Below are 16,948 nucleotides of genomic sequence, written 5' to 3' on the forward strand. Positions count from 1 at the left end.
CCGCGATAAACACAATCGCCCCATGACGATCTTCGACGACTAAGTCGAAGAGAATAATCCCAATACCCATCCCCAAATCCTACTCCTACCCAAAATACTACAATTATCTCGCCAAACCTCAGGCAAGTACCAGACACACACAGAACAAACATCACTTCTCACAGACATCAAAAAAGTACAGAAATAATCACACACACAAGTACACAGGGGAGTAAAAGCCGACAGGCTACAAACTCCCCCTCACACTTCCCCAAAGAGGGGAAAGTATTAGATGTAAGATGATGATGATAACGAGTGTACAGGCCTCCGATTAGTCAGTCTGCATTAGTCTGCATTTGTCTGTACCAGTCTATAGTCAAGTTTCAGTCTGCGCCAAAAACGATTATCATATTCCTGTACATAGCCATGAAGAGAAATGTATAGACACTTTGTCAAGTATCAGAGATATGTGAGAATAAGATTAAAGTACCAAGACCAAAGGAACTTCAGAGTGTCAATTGTAAACAGCATTCAGAACCAATTTAAGTTATTTTCATGCTTGTTATTATTTTAATAAATGTGTTTGAAAATTAATCAAGTTCTGTTTAAAGTTGGTCACCGTCAATCTGCTACTCTAAGCGTGCAAGTGGCATTTCTATCGTCTGACCTAACGGCAGAAGATAAACACGCCACGATAAGACCACGAGACACATTGCTGACACTCGCCTATTTCGTTAGAGCGACAAGTCAAATAATCTGATGGTGTGTGTACCGAAGGTCTTACAGTACGCACACCAGACTAATTTTTGAAGATGACACGAACTTTATAATCTGGCTTTTTAATGGCGCGGAGGGCGGATTGCTGCGGCACCTGCCCTCAGACGGCACGTGTCCTGACAACGTCGCAGCTTGGGTCGTTACAAGTCAGATGCAACCTAATTTAAAGCGGACTACAACCCGGACGGTCAGGGAGTTGCGGCATCTGTGAGCGGCGGCGGCGGGCGCTTTGCAGGGCGCACACACACAGCACGCCTCGCACCCGCAAGCCGCACTGTTACACATTGGCTCTGAGCTGTCTGCGCGCCGACAAAGCGCCGCGCGCATCGATCTGCCGCGAAGCGAAGCAGAGGAAATGAAAGGGAAGCGGGCCGGAGCAAAAGAAGGCGGCGCCAGCGCGCGAGTGGGTCGTCTAGAGACACGTTACAGGCGAATTAGCGTATTGCCCGCACTTAATGACGAGTAACGCTTAAGCTAAGCAAATAAAACACCGCGCAACGTTCCTCCCGTCTCGTCCTCAAGAGCTTCAACGGCGTCGCGCCATCTCACTCGCTGCCGCTGCTGGAAATCTTGCACTCTACTACGTGCGCACAGGGAGAGGTGGCGCACTGCGTACGCAACACAAATTACGCGACATATTAACCAAAAAAAGTTTACAGGCGAACCCGAAAAAAATCACCAAGCAAAATGAGTCCAAATATGCGATTTGACGTTTTGCCGGCATACCCGTAGGTAGTAGAATTTTCCGATGTTCGACCTGGCCCCGATATTTTGGCAAACATACTCCTTGCCGTCTTCAGGTGGTTCCTATGACTAATCTTCTGCTCCAGTCCACCGCCTATATACGCTGCCCCTCGCCTCCCAGTCGCTATCAATCGTCGTGGTGGGTGGTGACGATGGCGACGCCCGTCTGCGAACTGCGGTCTCCATTGTGCGTGGTGTTACCGGCAGACGCGGACATCACTGTATGAGAACGCTCTGTTTATTCTCTGATCCGTGCACGGTTCCGCTACTTCACTTGCAGGTCGCTATCTTTGTCGATAGGACCGTCTTGGGCCCTAATTTCAAAGGTCTCTTTAATCAGAGCATCACGTGGATGGTACGTTCGTCCCTTGGATACGTGGACGGGACAGCTTAGGTGAATTTCCCCACCACCTCAACTCGCTTCACCCCGACTTAGAGTTTACCGAGGTGGTGTAACAGGATGGTGTCTTCAGGTTTCTTGACTTCCTGGTGAAACGGAGACCTGACGGCAAGCTGGGGCACTGGACGCACAGAAAGCCTACACTTACTGATTTGTATCCATACGCCTCCAGTTGTCACAAGAAGTCCCAGCGTGAAGGCGTTTTACGCACACTTCTTCGCAGGGCGCGATCATTCCGCGACCAGAAAAGCTTTACGACTAAGGTGAAGCACCTGGAGACAACATTACGAAAAGAAGGGTACAGCAGCAAGCAGATAAGGCGTGCACTTTGACAGGTTGTACCCAGACAACAGCAGGAGGAAAAACAGAGCAGAAATCAGTACCGTGCCTCCCGTAGCTACAGAGAAGTCAGCATAACCTTGGACCGACGCACTGAGAAATGCGTGTGTGTATTTCACCCATCCTCTAAGACCTTGGTTGGCATTGCTAGGTCCGGTAACAAATGATCTATGCCACTGTAAACCCGGCGTCTACGAAATCACCTGCCAGTGCGACTATTTATTTTATTTATTTATTGCTAAATTATCGACCTGTTACCTGATGTTTTAAAACAGGTCGTACATCTTACAATTTTCGTTTTTCAGTGTGACTAGTCATACAATGCGGAAACGGTACAAGAGGTGCCATGAACATAGACGCAACACAGAATCACGCCATCCCACCCAATCAGCCGCGACCGACCATAGTATAAAAACTGGCCATACTATAGATCACAACAAAGCCAATATACCTAGGCAATCTTTCTCCTTCTCGAGTTACGGCCTTAAATTGGCCACTAAAATTAGAGCCCAAGGTGCTTTAATCAACGAAGATAGCGGGCTGCAACTGAGTCAGTCTTCGAACTGTGCACTGTTCAAAGAAAAAGTAAAGCGTTCCCGTACATTGAGGCCCGCCGCACCGCGCAGCCTGGAGACCGCCGTTCGCAGCCGTGCGTCACCACCGCAACCAACGCCACATCCACCACGAAGGCTGCACAGATAGCGCTTCGAGTGGAGTGGAGTGTCCAAGAGTTAACGTACACTAAAAAAGTATCCGGACACCTGGCTGGAAATGAATTACAAGTTCGTGACGCCATCGGTAATGCTGAAATTCAGTATGGTGGTCGCCCGCCCTTAGCCTTGATGTCTACATCTACATCCATACTCCGCAAGCCACCTGACGGTGTGTGGCGGAGGGTACCTTGAGTACCTCAATCGGTTCTCCCTTTTATTCCAGTCTCGTATTGTTCGTGAAAAGAAGGATTGTCGGTATGCCTCTGTGTGGGCTCTAATCTCTCTGATTTTATCCTCATGGTCTCTTCGCGAGATATACGTAGGAGGGAGCAATATACTGCTTGATTCCTCGGTGAAGGTATGTTCTCGAAACTTCAACAAAAGCCCGTACAGAGCTACTGAGCGTCTCTCCTGCAGAGTCTTCCACTGGAGTTGATCTATCATCTCCGTAAAACATTGCGATTACTAAATGATCCTGTAACGAAGCGCGCTGCTCTCCGTTGGATCTTCTCTATCTCTTCTATCAACCCTATCTGGTACGGATCCCACACTGCCGAGCAGTATTCAAGCAGTGGGTGAACAAGCGTACTGTAACCTACTTCCTTTGTTTTCGGATTGCATTTCCTTAGGATTCTTCCAATGAATCTCAGTCTGGCATCTGCTTTACCTACGACCAACTTTATATGATCATTCCATTTTAAATCACTCCTAATAGATACTCCCAGATAATTTATGGAATTAACTGCTTCCAGTTGCTGACCTGCTATATTGTAGCTACATGATAAGGGATCTATCTTTCTATGTATTCGCAGCACATTACACTTGTCTACATTGAGATTCAATTGCCATTCCCTGCACCATGCGTCAATTCGCTGCAGAACCTCCTGCATTTCAGTACAATTTCCCATTGTTACAACCTCTCGATACACCACATCATCATCTGCAAAAAGCCTCAGTGAACTTCCGATGTCATCCACAAGGTCATTTATGTATATTGTGAATAGCAACGGTCCTATGACACTCCCCTGCGGCACACCTGAAATCACTCTTACTTCGGAAGACTTCTTTCCATTGAGAATGACATGCTGCGTTCTGTTATCTAGGAACTCTTCAATCCAATCACACAATTGGTCTGATAGTCCATATGCTCTTACTTTGTTCATTAAGCTTTCACTACCGCAGGCATACGTTCAATCATGTGCTGGAAAGTTTTTTGGGGAATGGCAGCCCATTCTTCACGGAGTGCTGCACTGAGGAGAGGTATCGATGTCGGTCGGTGAGGCCTGGCACGAAGTCGGCGTTCCAAAACATCCCAAAGGTTTTATATAGGAATCAGGTCAGGCCTCTGTGCAAGCCTGTCCATTACAGGGCTGTTATTGTCGTGTAACCACTCCGTCTTAGGCCGTGCATTATGAACAGGTGCTCGATCGTGCTGAAAGATACAATCGCCATCCCCGAATTGCTCTTCAACAGTGGGAAGCAAGAAGGTGCTTAAAACATCAATGCAGACCTGCGCCGTGATAGTGCCATGCAAAACAACAAGGTTACAAGCCCCCTCCATGAAAAACACAACCACACCGAATTTTACTGTTGGCACTACAAAGGCTGGCAGATGATGTTCACCGGGCATTTGACATACCCACACACTGCCATCGGATCGCCATATTGTGTACCATCATTCGTCACTCCACACAACGTTTTTTCACTGTTCAATCGTCCATAGTTTACGCTCCTTACATCAAGCGAGACGTGGTTTGGCATTTACCGGCGTGATGTGTGGCTTAAGAGCGGCTGCTCGACCATGAAGTCCAAGTTTTCTTACCTCTTGCCTAACTTTCATAGTACTTACAGTGGATCTTGACGCAGTTTTGAATTCCTGTGTGATGGTCTGGATAAATGTCTGCTTATTACACAGTACGCCCCTCTTCAACTGTCGGCGGTCTCTGTCAGTCAACGGACGAGGTCGGCCTATACGCTTTTGTGCTGTACGTGTCCCTTCACGTTTCCATTTCATTTCACTATCACATCGGAAACAGTGGACCTAGGGATGTAAAGGAGTGTGGAAATCTCGCGTACAGACGTATGACACAAGTGACACCCAATCACCTGACTACGTTCGAAATCCGTGAGTTCCGCGGAGCGCCCCATTCTGCTCTCAGAATGGTTCAAATGGCTCTGAGCAATATGGGACTTAACATCTGAGGTCATCAGTCCCCTAGACTTAGAACTACTCAAACCTAACTAACCTAAGGACATCACACACATCCATGCCCGAGGCAGGATTCGAAACTGCGACCGCAGCAGCAGCGCGGTTCCGGACTGAAACGCCTAGAACCGCTCGGCCACAGCGGCCGGCCATTCTGCTCTCTCACGATGTCTAATGACTACTGAGGTCACTGATATGGAATACCTGGCAGTAGGTGGCAGCAAAATGCGCCTAATATGAAGAACGTATGTTTCTGGGGGTGTCCGGATACTTTTGATTACATAGTGTACATAGGACGCCGAAACGAGTAGAGCAGCAGCGATCAGGAACCACCTGAAGATGGCAACGCAACGAGTCTGTCTGCCGAAACATCGTAGAGAACTTACGACTTGACCCTGCCCGACATCAGAGAATTCTACAAGCCTAAATAAGGGTCCTGATCAGACTGGCTTTGAGCCGAGACACAGGGTTACACTTGAAACGTCCTGGTAGATGACAACTGTATGTTGGGCCAGAACCCGAACCTGCTACCTTTGTCTTTCGCGGCCAAGTGCTCTATTGACTGATCTATCCGAGCACAGTCACGAGCCGCCCTTACGGCATTATTTCCGCCAAAACTCTCCTCCTATGTTAAAAATGTGTCTCATTAACGTTTCATCTCATGATAAACGCGCACAAGTCGCCAAAGTGTCGTCAAATACAAACATTTGCATTAGGCGGCTAAATTATTCTAGACGAGGTGTCCCGGACAATAATGACATAAGATCATCTTATGTCACGTCGTTTGCTCTTACAGCTACAGTCCGGTTTCTGTACAAGTTGTAGATTATCTCATGCAAAAGGTCAGCGACCAGCGCATATTCACAAAGAAATTGTATCTGTTTATGAGAACATTATGAATCGACAAAATGTAACGAAATTGTGTCGTCATTTCTCTGAAAGTAGGACCGATGTTCATGACAAACAAAGAACAGGTCGGCCATCTGTGATCTCTGATGCCCTTCTTCGGAGTACGGAGGAAAAAATTCGTGCGATAGACGTCTCACATTGAAAGAATTGCTTCAGATCATACCGGACGTGTCAATGACAACTCTTTATGACGTTGTGACTGTTAAGTTAGGGTACAGGAAATTGTGTGCGAGCTGAGTTCCAAAACTGTTAACGGAAGAACACAAAAAGAAAAGGATGATCACATAGTGACAGGTGACGAGACGTGGGTTTATCACCATACACCTGAATCCAAGCAACAATCAATGCAATGGCGCCATTCGAATTCACCAAAAGCCAAGAAATGCAAAACGTCGATTTCAGCGAAGAAAATCATGGATTCTGTTTTTTGGGACATACAAGGCATTCTTCTGTTAGAATTTATGCCTCCTGGAACGAAAATTAATGCTCCAGCATATTGCCAGACTTTGAAACATCTTCCAAGTGGAGTCCGCTTGCTTCATGACAACGCTCGGCCTCACACAGCGCTCGTATTCCGTGTCTTCCGTTACCTGAAGTCACATCTTGGTGGAAAATCATTCCACGACGATGAAGAGATCGAATATGAATTTGAAATGTGGTTCCGACAACAGGCGGCAACATTCTATGACTGTGGGATACAAAAGCTTCCGCACCGACTTAACAAATGTTTCGATAACGGGGGTGATTATGTCGAAAAGTAACAAATAATCCAGCTAATAAGATGTAACTGATGTTTTATAAATAAATGTTCTATTTAAAGACTGCGAGCCATTGTATCTTTACCTTTCGAAATGCCCTCGTACATTTTTTTTTAACTGTAGGTTCTGATAATTATTTTAAAAGACACTTCTATAATTTGCAAATTTGATAACTCGGCCTGAGACTTGCCTCAGTTACTGCTAATTAGTGAGTTTTAGCTGTTGTTGTGGTCTTCAGTCCTCAGACTGGTTTGAGGCAGCTCTCCATGCTACTCTATCCTGTGCAAGCTTCATCATCTCCCAGTACCTACTGCAATTTACATCCTTCTCAATCTGTTTAGTGTATTCATCTCTTGGTCTCCCTCTACGATTTTTACCCTCTACGATTTTTACCCTCTCCGCTTCGCAAACTATTTATCGTCCATGTTTCACTTTCAAACATGGCTACAGTCCATACAAATACTTTCAGAAACGACTTCCTGACACTTAAATCTACACTCGATGTTAACAAATTTCTCAGAAACTCTTTCCTTGCCATTGCCAGTCTACATTTTATATCCTCTCTTCTTCGACCATCATCAGTTATTTTGCTCCCCAAATAGCAAAACTTCTTTACTACTTTAAGTGTCTCATTTCCTAATCTAATTCCCTCAGCATCACCCGACTTAATTCGACTACATTCCATTATCATCGTTTTGCTTTTGTTGATGTTCATCTTATATCCTCCTTTCAAGACACTATCCATTCCGTTCAACAGCTCTTCCAAGTCCTTTGCTGTCTCTGACAGAATTACAATGTCATCGGCGAACCTCAAAGTTTTTATTTCTTCTCCATGGATTTTAATACCTACTCCGAACTTTTGTTTCCATTACTGCTTGCTCAATATACAGATTGAATAGCATCGGGGATATGCTACAACCCTGTCTCACTCCCTTCCAAACCACTGCTTCCCTTTCATGTCCCTCGACTCTTATAACTGCCATCTGGTTTCTGTACAAATTGTAAATAGCCTTTCGCTCCCTGTATTTTATCCCGGCCACCTTCAGAATTTGAAAGACAGTATTCCAGTCAACATTGTCAAAAGCTTTCTCTAAGTCTACAAATGCTAGAAACGTGGGTTTGCCTTTCCTTAATCTTTCTTCTAAGATAAGTCGTAAGGTCAGTATTGCCTCACGTGTTCCTTTATTTCTACATACACACTCTAAAAGGTTCGACATGTGACTATCACGTTTGCAACTCAATCACTTAAGCATTCACTCAGCCAAGAACGATTTTTCTTGTGTTTCATTTTTCTTCAGAAGTCAATTATTGTGTGATACCAGTTAAGTAAGCAACATACCAGTTGCAACCTCTCTGTATAAAACAGTATCATCTGCAAATAATCTAACAGAACTTCCGTCTTTATCCACTAGGTTATTTATATGTAGTGTCAAAAGTAATGTTTCTACAACACCCCCCTGGGCTACGCTGGATGTTATTTTACGTCTGAAGATTTGTATCAAAAAATGAATGACTCCATTACAGACACTGACTGAACAGCAGTATACGAGTCCCAGTGTGAGTACTTAAATTGGGGCCCCTCCCCTCCCCTTCCCTTCCCACTCTCCACGCCTGCCCTATCCCCATGTTTCAGCACGTCAACAACTGTGGGCGTCCTCCTCTCAGTTGTGTCAAAAACTAAGAAACAAGATTATTTCCAAAGTTTGGTAAAACGGAATATGCAACGTTTCTTTTTAAAAATAGTGAAGTTGACCTGGGGAAATGTCACATCAGCGGAGGAAATGAATTATATGTACACTCGAAAAGCAAGCAGATGTAACGGAGCGTGAAAATTATCGACAAATATCACTCATAAACCTGGGGTATGATATCTTCTCTAAGCTCCTGCTTCAGCGCTTCCTCCCAGTCGTCCAGAGGGAAAAAGGGCGACGCCAAAACGGATTTCTTCTAGAGAAGTCAATGGTAAACCAGATTTTCACCCTGAGACAAATATCAGAGCAAAAACAATTGGATTTGGAATTGGCTCACACCAGCTATTCATTGGCTTTAATGCTGCATGTCGTAGGGTGTCGTAGGTGAACAGGGAAAATTTATATCCGACCCTGAGAGAAATACAAATAATTTCATGTGGCTCAATGGCCTGGTGCTAGTTTCTCAATAGGAGACCACTTCGGCGACATGCGCGTGCCCTATGTACCCCAGTTATTCAACAAGGGAAAGGGGACCTACAGTTTAACGTGGAATCCGAACCACGTGACGTTTCTGGGGACGCCTCACGTCGGTGAGAAGTTAAGGCTAGATTAAAGGTAGATTGAAAAATCCATGGTCCGTCTAGGCTATGTAAAAGGAAAAGTTGACTTACGGGCCAGCGGGGCGGGCTTCCACATACCGGTGCAAATATTAGCCAACACCAATGAAACAGACGTAGTCGCAATATCTCAGAGGGCAATGGAGGCGTGTATTATTGCATTAGAACAGGCTGCTAAGTACAGGCGACTGGCAGTCAATGGATCTACAACTAAATATGTAGCTCGTGGAATAGCACACACGTGAAACATGAACTTGGAAGGACCGAGCTGTTTGTGAACTCTTGTGATCGACTGTGACCTACGCACCTTGTGTGAAATTAAATAACAGCTACTGGCTTCCAAAAGAACTTATTTTACCCCCCCCCCCCCCAAAAAAAACTACTTTCGTCAATGCTTTAATCCTACAGCACTACAATATCTACATCCAAAACACTAAGGAGGTCAGTGCTCACATATTCCTCAGAAAACTGGTCACTAAAAGTAACTGGTACTAACATTCTGAATGCCTTTGAGAAGAAGGTATTCCGCAGAATTAATATTCCTCTGCTGCAAATGAAGGAAGTGGAGAAAACGGTATATCTATCAGGAAAGAAACTAGTAATGTCACCAGGACTGCTGTGGGGAAGGTCATGTGGCACAGAAGGGTGATACAGCGATATCGAAGAAAATACTAACTGGAAATCTCGAGGGCAAAGAAGGAGGGCGCAGCCGGCCGAAAATTTCTTGGATACACCGAACTGAAGGAGATCTACAGACAAAGGGATACGGGAGTTGGAAAACACAAGCGCATAACCGGGACACTTGGCGGGTAGCCATAGAAAACGAGAAGGTCCACAATGGACTGTAAAGCCACAAAAGAAGAAGAAGAAGACGATCACGATGAAAAAGAAATATTTATCGAAACGACATTTTCTCTGGTAAAGTGTTCCTTGAAACAGTTATTTGCCCCTACAACATTCCATATAAAAAACATTGCACACTAAATTTTTATTAAATATTGGCCTTTTACCCGCAGCTTCGCCCGCATACACGTATGACACATGCAACACATGCTTCCCCTTCTTTTGGTTTATTTCCTCCTACCCTTCTGTTTTTGCCTATCTCATCCTACTTCCTCTATCCATCCATCTAATCCATCCCTCTCTCTGTCTATCCATCTGCTCCTCGCAGTTCATCTAAACTCCACCCTCTTCACTATTCATCTCCTCCCCCTCCCCCACCTCGCCCCTCTGCTCAGCCGAGCCCATTCACATGTATAGCATCTGGAACACATTCCAATATTAACCGTACTAGACACATGTTATACAGGGCAGCCCAGAGGTCAGGGGTTATCAACGTATCTCACTCCCCCCCCCCTTACCGCCCCTATTGGAACTGGTTTGTTCTTACCTGTACAGTATTTCTTTCCTGATCATAAGTATCATGTATATCGGTTCTCCCTTTTATTCCAGTCTCGTATTGTTCGTGAAAAGAAGGATTGTCGGTATGCCTCTGTGTGGGCTCTAATCTCTCTGATTTTATCCTCATGGTCTCTTCGCGAGATATACGTAGGAGGGAGCAATATACTGCTTGATTCCTCGGTGAAGGTATGTTCTCGAAACTTCAACAAAAGCCCGTACAGAGCTACTGAGCGTCTCTCCTGCAGAGTCTTCCACTGGAGTTGATCTATCATCTCCGTAAAACTTTGCGATTACTAAATGATCCTGTAACGAAGCGCGCTGCTCTCCGTTGGATCTTCTCTATCTCTTCTATCAACCCTATCTGGTACGGATCCCACACTGCCGAGCAGTATTCAAGCAGTGGGTGAACAAGCGTACTGTAACCTACTTCCTTTGTTTTCGGATTGCATTTCCTTAGGATTCTTCCAATGAATCTCAGTCTGGCATCTGCTTTACCTACGACCAACTTTATATGATCATTCCATTTTAAATCACTCCTAATAGATACTCCCAGATAATTTATGGAATTAACTGCTTCCAGTTGCTGACCTGCTATATTGTAGCTACATGATAAGGGATCTATCTTTCTATGTATTCGCAGCACATTACACTTGTCTACATTGAGATTCAATTGCCATTCCCTGCACCATGCGTCAATTCGCTGCAGAACCTCCTGCATTTCAGTACAATTTCCCATTGTTACAACCTCTCGATACACCACATCATCATCTGCAAAAAGCCTCAGTGAACTTCCGATGTCATCCACAAGGTCATTTATGTATATTGTGAATAGCAACGGTCCTATGACACTCCCCTGCGGCACACCTGAAATCACTCTTACTTCGGAAGACTTCTTTCCATTGAGAATGACATGCTGCGTTCTGTTATCTAGGAACTCTTCAATCCAATCACACAATTGGTCTGATAGTCCATATGCTCTTACTTTGTTCATTAAGCTTTCACTACCGCAGGCATACGTTCAATCATGTGCTGGAAAGTTTTTTGGGGAATGGCAGCCCATTCTTCACGGAGTGCTGCACTGAGGAGAGGTATCGATGTCGGTCGGTGAGGCCTGGCACGAAGTCGGCGTTCCAAAACATCCCAAAGGTTTTATATAGGAATCAGGTCAGGCCTCTGTGCAAGCCTGTCCATTACAGGGCTGTTATTGTCGTGTAACCACTCCGTCTTAGGCCGTGCATTATGAACAGGTGCTCGATCGTGCTGAAAGATACAATCGCCATCCCCGAATTGCTCTTCAACAGTGGGAAGCAAGAAGGTGCTTAAAACATCAATGCAGACCTGCGCCGTGATAGTGCCATGCAAAACAACAAGGTTACAAGCCCCCTCCATGAAAAACACAACCACACCGAATTTTACTGTTGGCACTACAAAGGCTGGCAGATGATGTTCACCGGGCATTTGACATACCCACACACTGCCATCGGATCGCCATATTGTGTACCATCATTCGTCACTCCACACAACGTTTTTTCACTGTTCAATCGTCCATAGTTTACGCTCCTTACATCAAGCGAGACGTGGTTTGGCATTTACCGGCGTGATGTGTGGCTTAAGAGCGGCTGCTCGACCATGAAGTCCAAGTTTTCTTACCTCTTGCCTAACTTTCATAGTACTTACAGTGGATCTTGACGCAGTTTTGAATTCCTGTGTGATGGTCTGGATAAATGTCTGCTTATTACACAGTACGCCCCTCTTCAACTGTCGGCGGTCTCTGTCAGTCAACGGACGAGGTCGGCCTATACGCTTTTGTGCTGTACGTGTCCCTTCACGTTTCCATTTCATTTCACTATCACATCGGAAACAGTGGACCTAGGGATGTAAAGGAGTGTGGAAATCTCGCGTACAGACGTATGACACAAGTGACACCCAATCACCTGACTACGTTCGAAATCCGTGAGTTCCGCGGAGCGCCCCATTCTGCTCTCAGAATGGTTCAAATGGCTCTGAGCAATATGGGACTTAACATCTGAGGTCATCAGTCCCCTAGACTTAGAACTACTCAAACCTAACTAACCTAAGGACATCACACACATCCATGCCCGAGGCAGGATTCGAAACTGCGACCGCAGCAGCAGCGCGGTTCCGGACTGAAACGCCTAGAACCGCTCGGCCACAGCGGCCGGCCATTCTGCTCTCTCACGATGTCTAATGACTACTGAGGTCACTGATATGGAATACCTGGCAGTAGGTGGCAGCAAAATGCGCCTAATATGAAGAACGTATGTTTCTGGGGGTGTCCGGATACTTTTGATTACATAGTGTACATAGGACGCCGAAACGAGTAGAGCAGCAGCGATCAGGAACCACCTGAAGATGGCAACGCAACGAGTCTGTCTGCCGAAACATCGTAGAGAACTTACGACTTGACCCTGCCCGACATCAGAGAATTCTACAAGCCTAAATAAGGGTCCTGATCAGACTGGCTTTGAGCCGAGACACAGGGTTACACTTGAAACGTCCTGGTAGATGACAACTGTATGTTGGGCCAGAACCCGAACCTGCTACCTTTGTCTTTCGCGGCCAAGTGCTCTATTGACTGATCTATCCGAGCACAGTCACGAGCCGCCCTTACGGCATTATTTCCGCCAAAACTCTCCTCCTATGTTAAAAATGTGTCTCATTAACGTTTCATCTCATGATAAACGCGCACAAGTCGCCAAAGTGTCGTCAAATACAAACATTTGCATTAGGCGGCTAAATTATTCTAGACGAGGTGTCCCGGACAATAATGACATAAGATCATCTTATGTCACGTCGTTTGCTCTTACAGCTACAGTCCGGTTTCTGTACAAGTTGTAGATTATCTCATGCAAAAGGTCAGCGACCAGCGCATATTCACAAAGAAATTGTATCTGTTTATGAGAACATTATGAATCGACAAAATGTAACGAAATTGTGTCGTCATTTCTCTGAAAGTAGGACCGATGTTCATGACAAACAAAGAACAGGTCGGCCATCTGTGATCTCTGATGCCCTTCTTCGGAGTACGGAGGAAAAAATTCGTGCGATAGACGTCTCACATTGAAAGAATTGCTTCAGATCATACCGGACGTGTCAATGACAACTCTTTATGACGTTGTGACTGTTAAGTTAGGGTACAGGAAATTGTGTGCGAGCTGAGTTCCAAAACTGTTAACGGAAGAACACAAAAAGAAAAGGATGATCACATAGTGACAGGTGACGAGACGTGGGTTTATCACCATACACCTGAATCCAAGCAACAATCAATGCAATGGCGCCATTCGAATTCACCAAAAGCCAAGAAATGCAAAACGTCGATTTCAGCGAAGAAAATCATGGATTCTGTTTTTTGGGACATACAAGGCATTCTTCTGTTAGAATTTATGCCTCCTGGAACGAAAATTAATGCTCCAGCATATTGCCAGACTTTGAAACCTCTTCCAAGTGGAGTCCGCTTGCTTCATGACAACGCTCGGCCTCACACAGCGCTCGTATTCCGTGTCTTCCGTTACCTGAAGTCACATCTTGGTGGAAAATCATTCCACGACGATGAAGAGATCGAATATGAATTTGAAATGTGGTTCCGACAACAGGCGGCAACATTCTATGACTGTGGGATACAAAAGCTTCCGCACCGACTTAACAAATGTTTCGATAACGGGGGTGATTATGTCGAAAAATAACAAATAATCCAGCTAATAAGATGTAACTGATGTTTTATAAATAAATGTTCTATTTAAAGACTGCGAGCCATTGTATCTTTACTTTTCGAAATGCCCTCGTACATTTTTTTTTTAACTGTAGGTTCTGATAATTATTTTAAAAGACACTTCTATAATTTGCAAATTTGATAACTCGGCCTGAGACTTGCCTCAGTTACTGCTAATTAGTGAGTTTTAGCTGTTGTTGTGGTCTTCAGTCCTCAGACTGGTTTGAGGCAGCTCTCCATGCTACTCTATCCTGTGCAAGCTTCATCATCTCCCAGTACCTACTGCAATTTACATCCTTCTCAATCTGTTTAGTGTATTCATCTCTTGGTCTCCCTCTACGATTTTTACCCTCTACGATTTTTACCCTCTCCGCTTCGCAAACTATTTATCGTCCATGTTTCACTTTCAAACATGGCTACAGTCCATACAAATACTTTCAGAAACGACTTCCTGACACTTAAATCTACACTCGATGTTAACAAATTTCTCAGAAACTCTTTCCTTGCCATTGCCAGTCTACATTTTATATCCTCTCTTCTTCGACCATCATCAGTTATTTTGCTCCCCAAATAGCAAAACTTCTTTACTACTTTAAGTGTCTCATTTCCTAATCTAATTCCCTCAGCATCACCCGACTTAATTCGACTACATTCCATTATCATCGTTTTGCTTTTGTTGATGTTCATCTTATATCCTCCTTTCAAGACACTATCCATTCCGTTCAACAGCTCTTCCAAGTCCTTTGCTGTCTCTGACAGAATTACAATGTCATCGGCGAACCTCAAAGTTTTTATTTCTTCTCCATGGATTTTAATACCTACTCCGAACTTTTGTTTCCATTACTGCTTGCTCAATATACAGATTGAATAGCATCGGGGATATGCTACAACCCTGTCTCACTCCCTTCCAAACCACTGCTTCCCTTTCATGTCCCTCGACTCTTATAACTGCCATCTGGTTTCTGTACAAATTGTAAATAGCCTTTCGCTCCCTGTATTTTATCCCGGCCACCTTCAGAATTTGAAAGACAGTATTCCAGTCAACATTGTCAAAAGCTTTCTCTAAGTCTACAAATGCTAGAAACGTGGGTTTGCCTTTCCTTAATCTTTCTTCTAAGATAAGTCGTAAGGTCAGTATTGCCTCACGTGTTCCTTTATTTCTACATACACACTCTAAAAGGTTCGACATGTGACTATCACGTTTGCAACTCAATCACTTAAGCATTCACTCAGCCAAGAACGATTTTTCTTGTGTTTCATTTTTCTTCAGAAGTCAATTATTGTGTGATACCAGTTAAGTAAGCAACATACCAGTTGCAACCTCTCTGTATAAAACAGTATCATCTGCAAATAATCTAACAGAACTTCCGTCTTTATCCACTAGGTTATTTATATGTAGTGTCAAAAGTAATGTTTCTACAACACCCCCCTGGGCTACGCTGGATGTTATTTTACGTCTGAAGATTTGTATCAAAAAATGAATGACTCCATTACAGACACTGACTGAACAGCAGTATACGAGTCCCAGTGTGAGTACTTAAATTGGGGCCCCTCCCCTCCCCTTCCCTTCCCACTCTCCACGCCTGCCCTATCCCCATGTTTCAGCACGTCAACAACTGTGGGCGTCCTCCTCTCAGTTGTGTCAAAAACTAAGAAACAAGATTATTTCCAAAGTTTGGTAAAACGGAATATGCAACGTTTCTTTTTAAAAATAGTGAAGTTGACCTGGGGAAATGTCACATCAGCGGAGGAAATGAATTATATGTACACTCGAAAAGCAAGCAGATGTAACGGAGCGTGAAAATTATCGACAAATATCACTCATAAACCTGGGGTATGATATCTTCTCTAAGCTCCTGCTTCAGCGCTTCCTCCCAGTCGTCCAGAGGGAAAAAGGGCGACGCCAAAACGGATTTCTTCTAGAGAAGTCAATGGTAAACCAGATTTTCACCCTGAGACAAATATCAGAGCAAAAACAATTGGATTTGGAATTGGCTCACACCAGCTATTCATTGGCTTTAATGCTGCATGTCGTAGGGTGTCGTAGGTGAACAGGGAAAATTTATATCCGACCCTGAGAGAAATACAAATAATTTCATGTGGCTCAATGGCCTGGTGCTAGTTTCTCAATAGGAGACCACTTCGGCGACATGCGCGTGCCCTATGTACCCCAGTTATTCAACAAGGGAAAGGGGACCTACAGTTTAACGTGGAATCCGAACCACGTGACGTTTCTGGGGACGCCTCACGTCGGTGAGAAGTTAAGGCTAGATTAAAGGTAGATTGAAAAATCCATGGTCCGTCTAGGCTATGTAAAAGGAAAAGTTGACTTACGGGCCAGCGGGGCGGGCTTCCACATACCGGTGCAAATATTAGCCAACACCAATGAAACAGACGTAGTCGCAATATCTCAGAGGGCAATGGAGGCGTGTATTATTGCATTAGAACAGGCTGCTAAGTACAGGCGACTGGCAGTCAATGGATCTACAACTAAATATGTAGCTCGTGGAATAGCACACACGTGAAACATGAACTTGGAAGGACCGAGCTGTTTGTGAACTCTTGTGATCGACTGTGACCTACGCACCTTGTGTGAAATTAAATAACAGCTACTGGCTTCCAAAAGAACTTATTTTACCCCCCCCCCCCCAAAAAAAAACTACTTTCGTCAATGCTTTAATCCT

The sequence above is a fragment of the Schistocerca cancellata genome, chromosome 8, assembly GCF_023864275.1.
Source record: "Schistocerca cancellata isolate TAMUIC-IGC-003103 chromosome 8, iqSchCanc2.1, whole genome shotgun sequence".
Taxonomy (NCBI): Eukaryota; Metazoa; Arthropoda; class Insecta; order Orthoptera; family Acrididae; genus Schistocerca; species Schistocerca cancellata.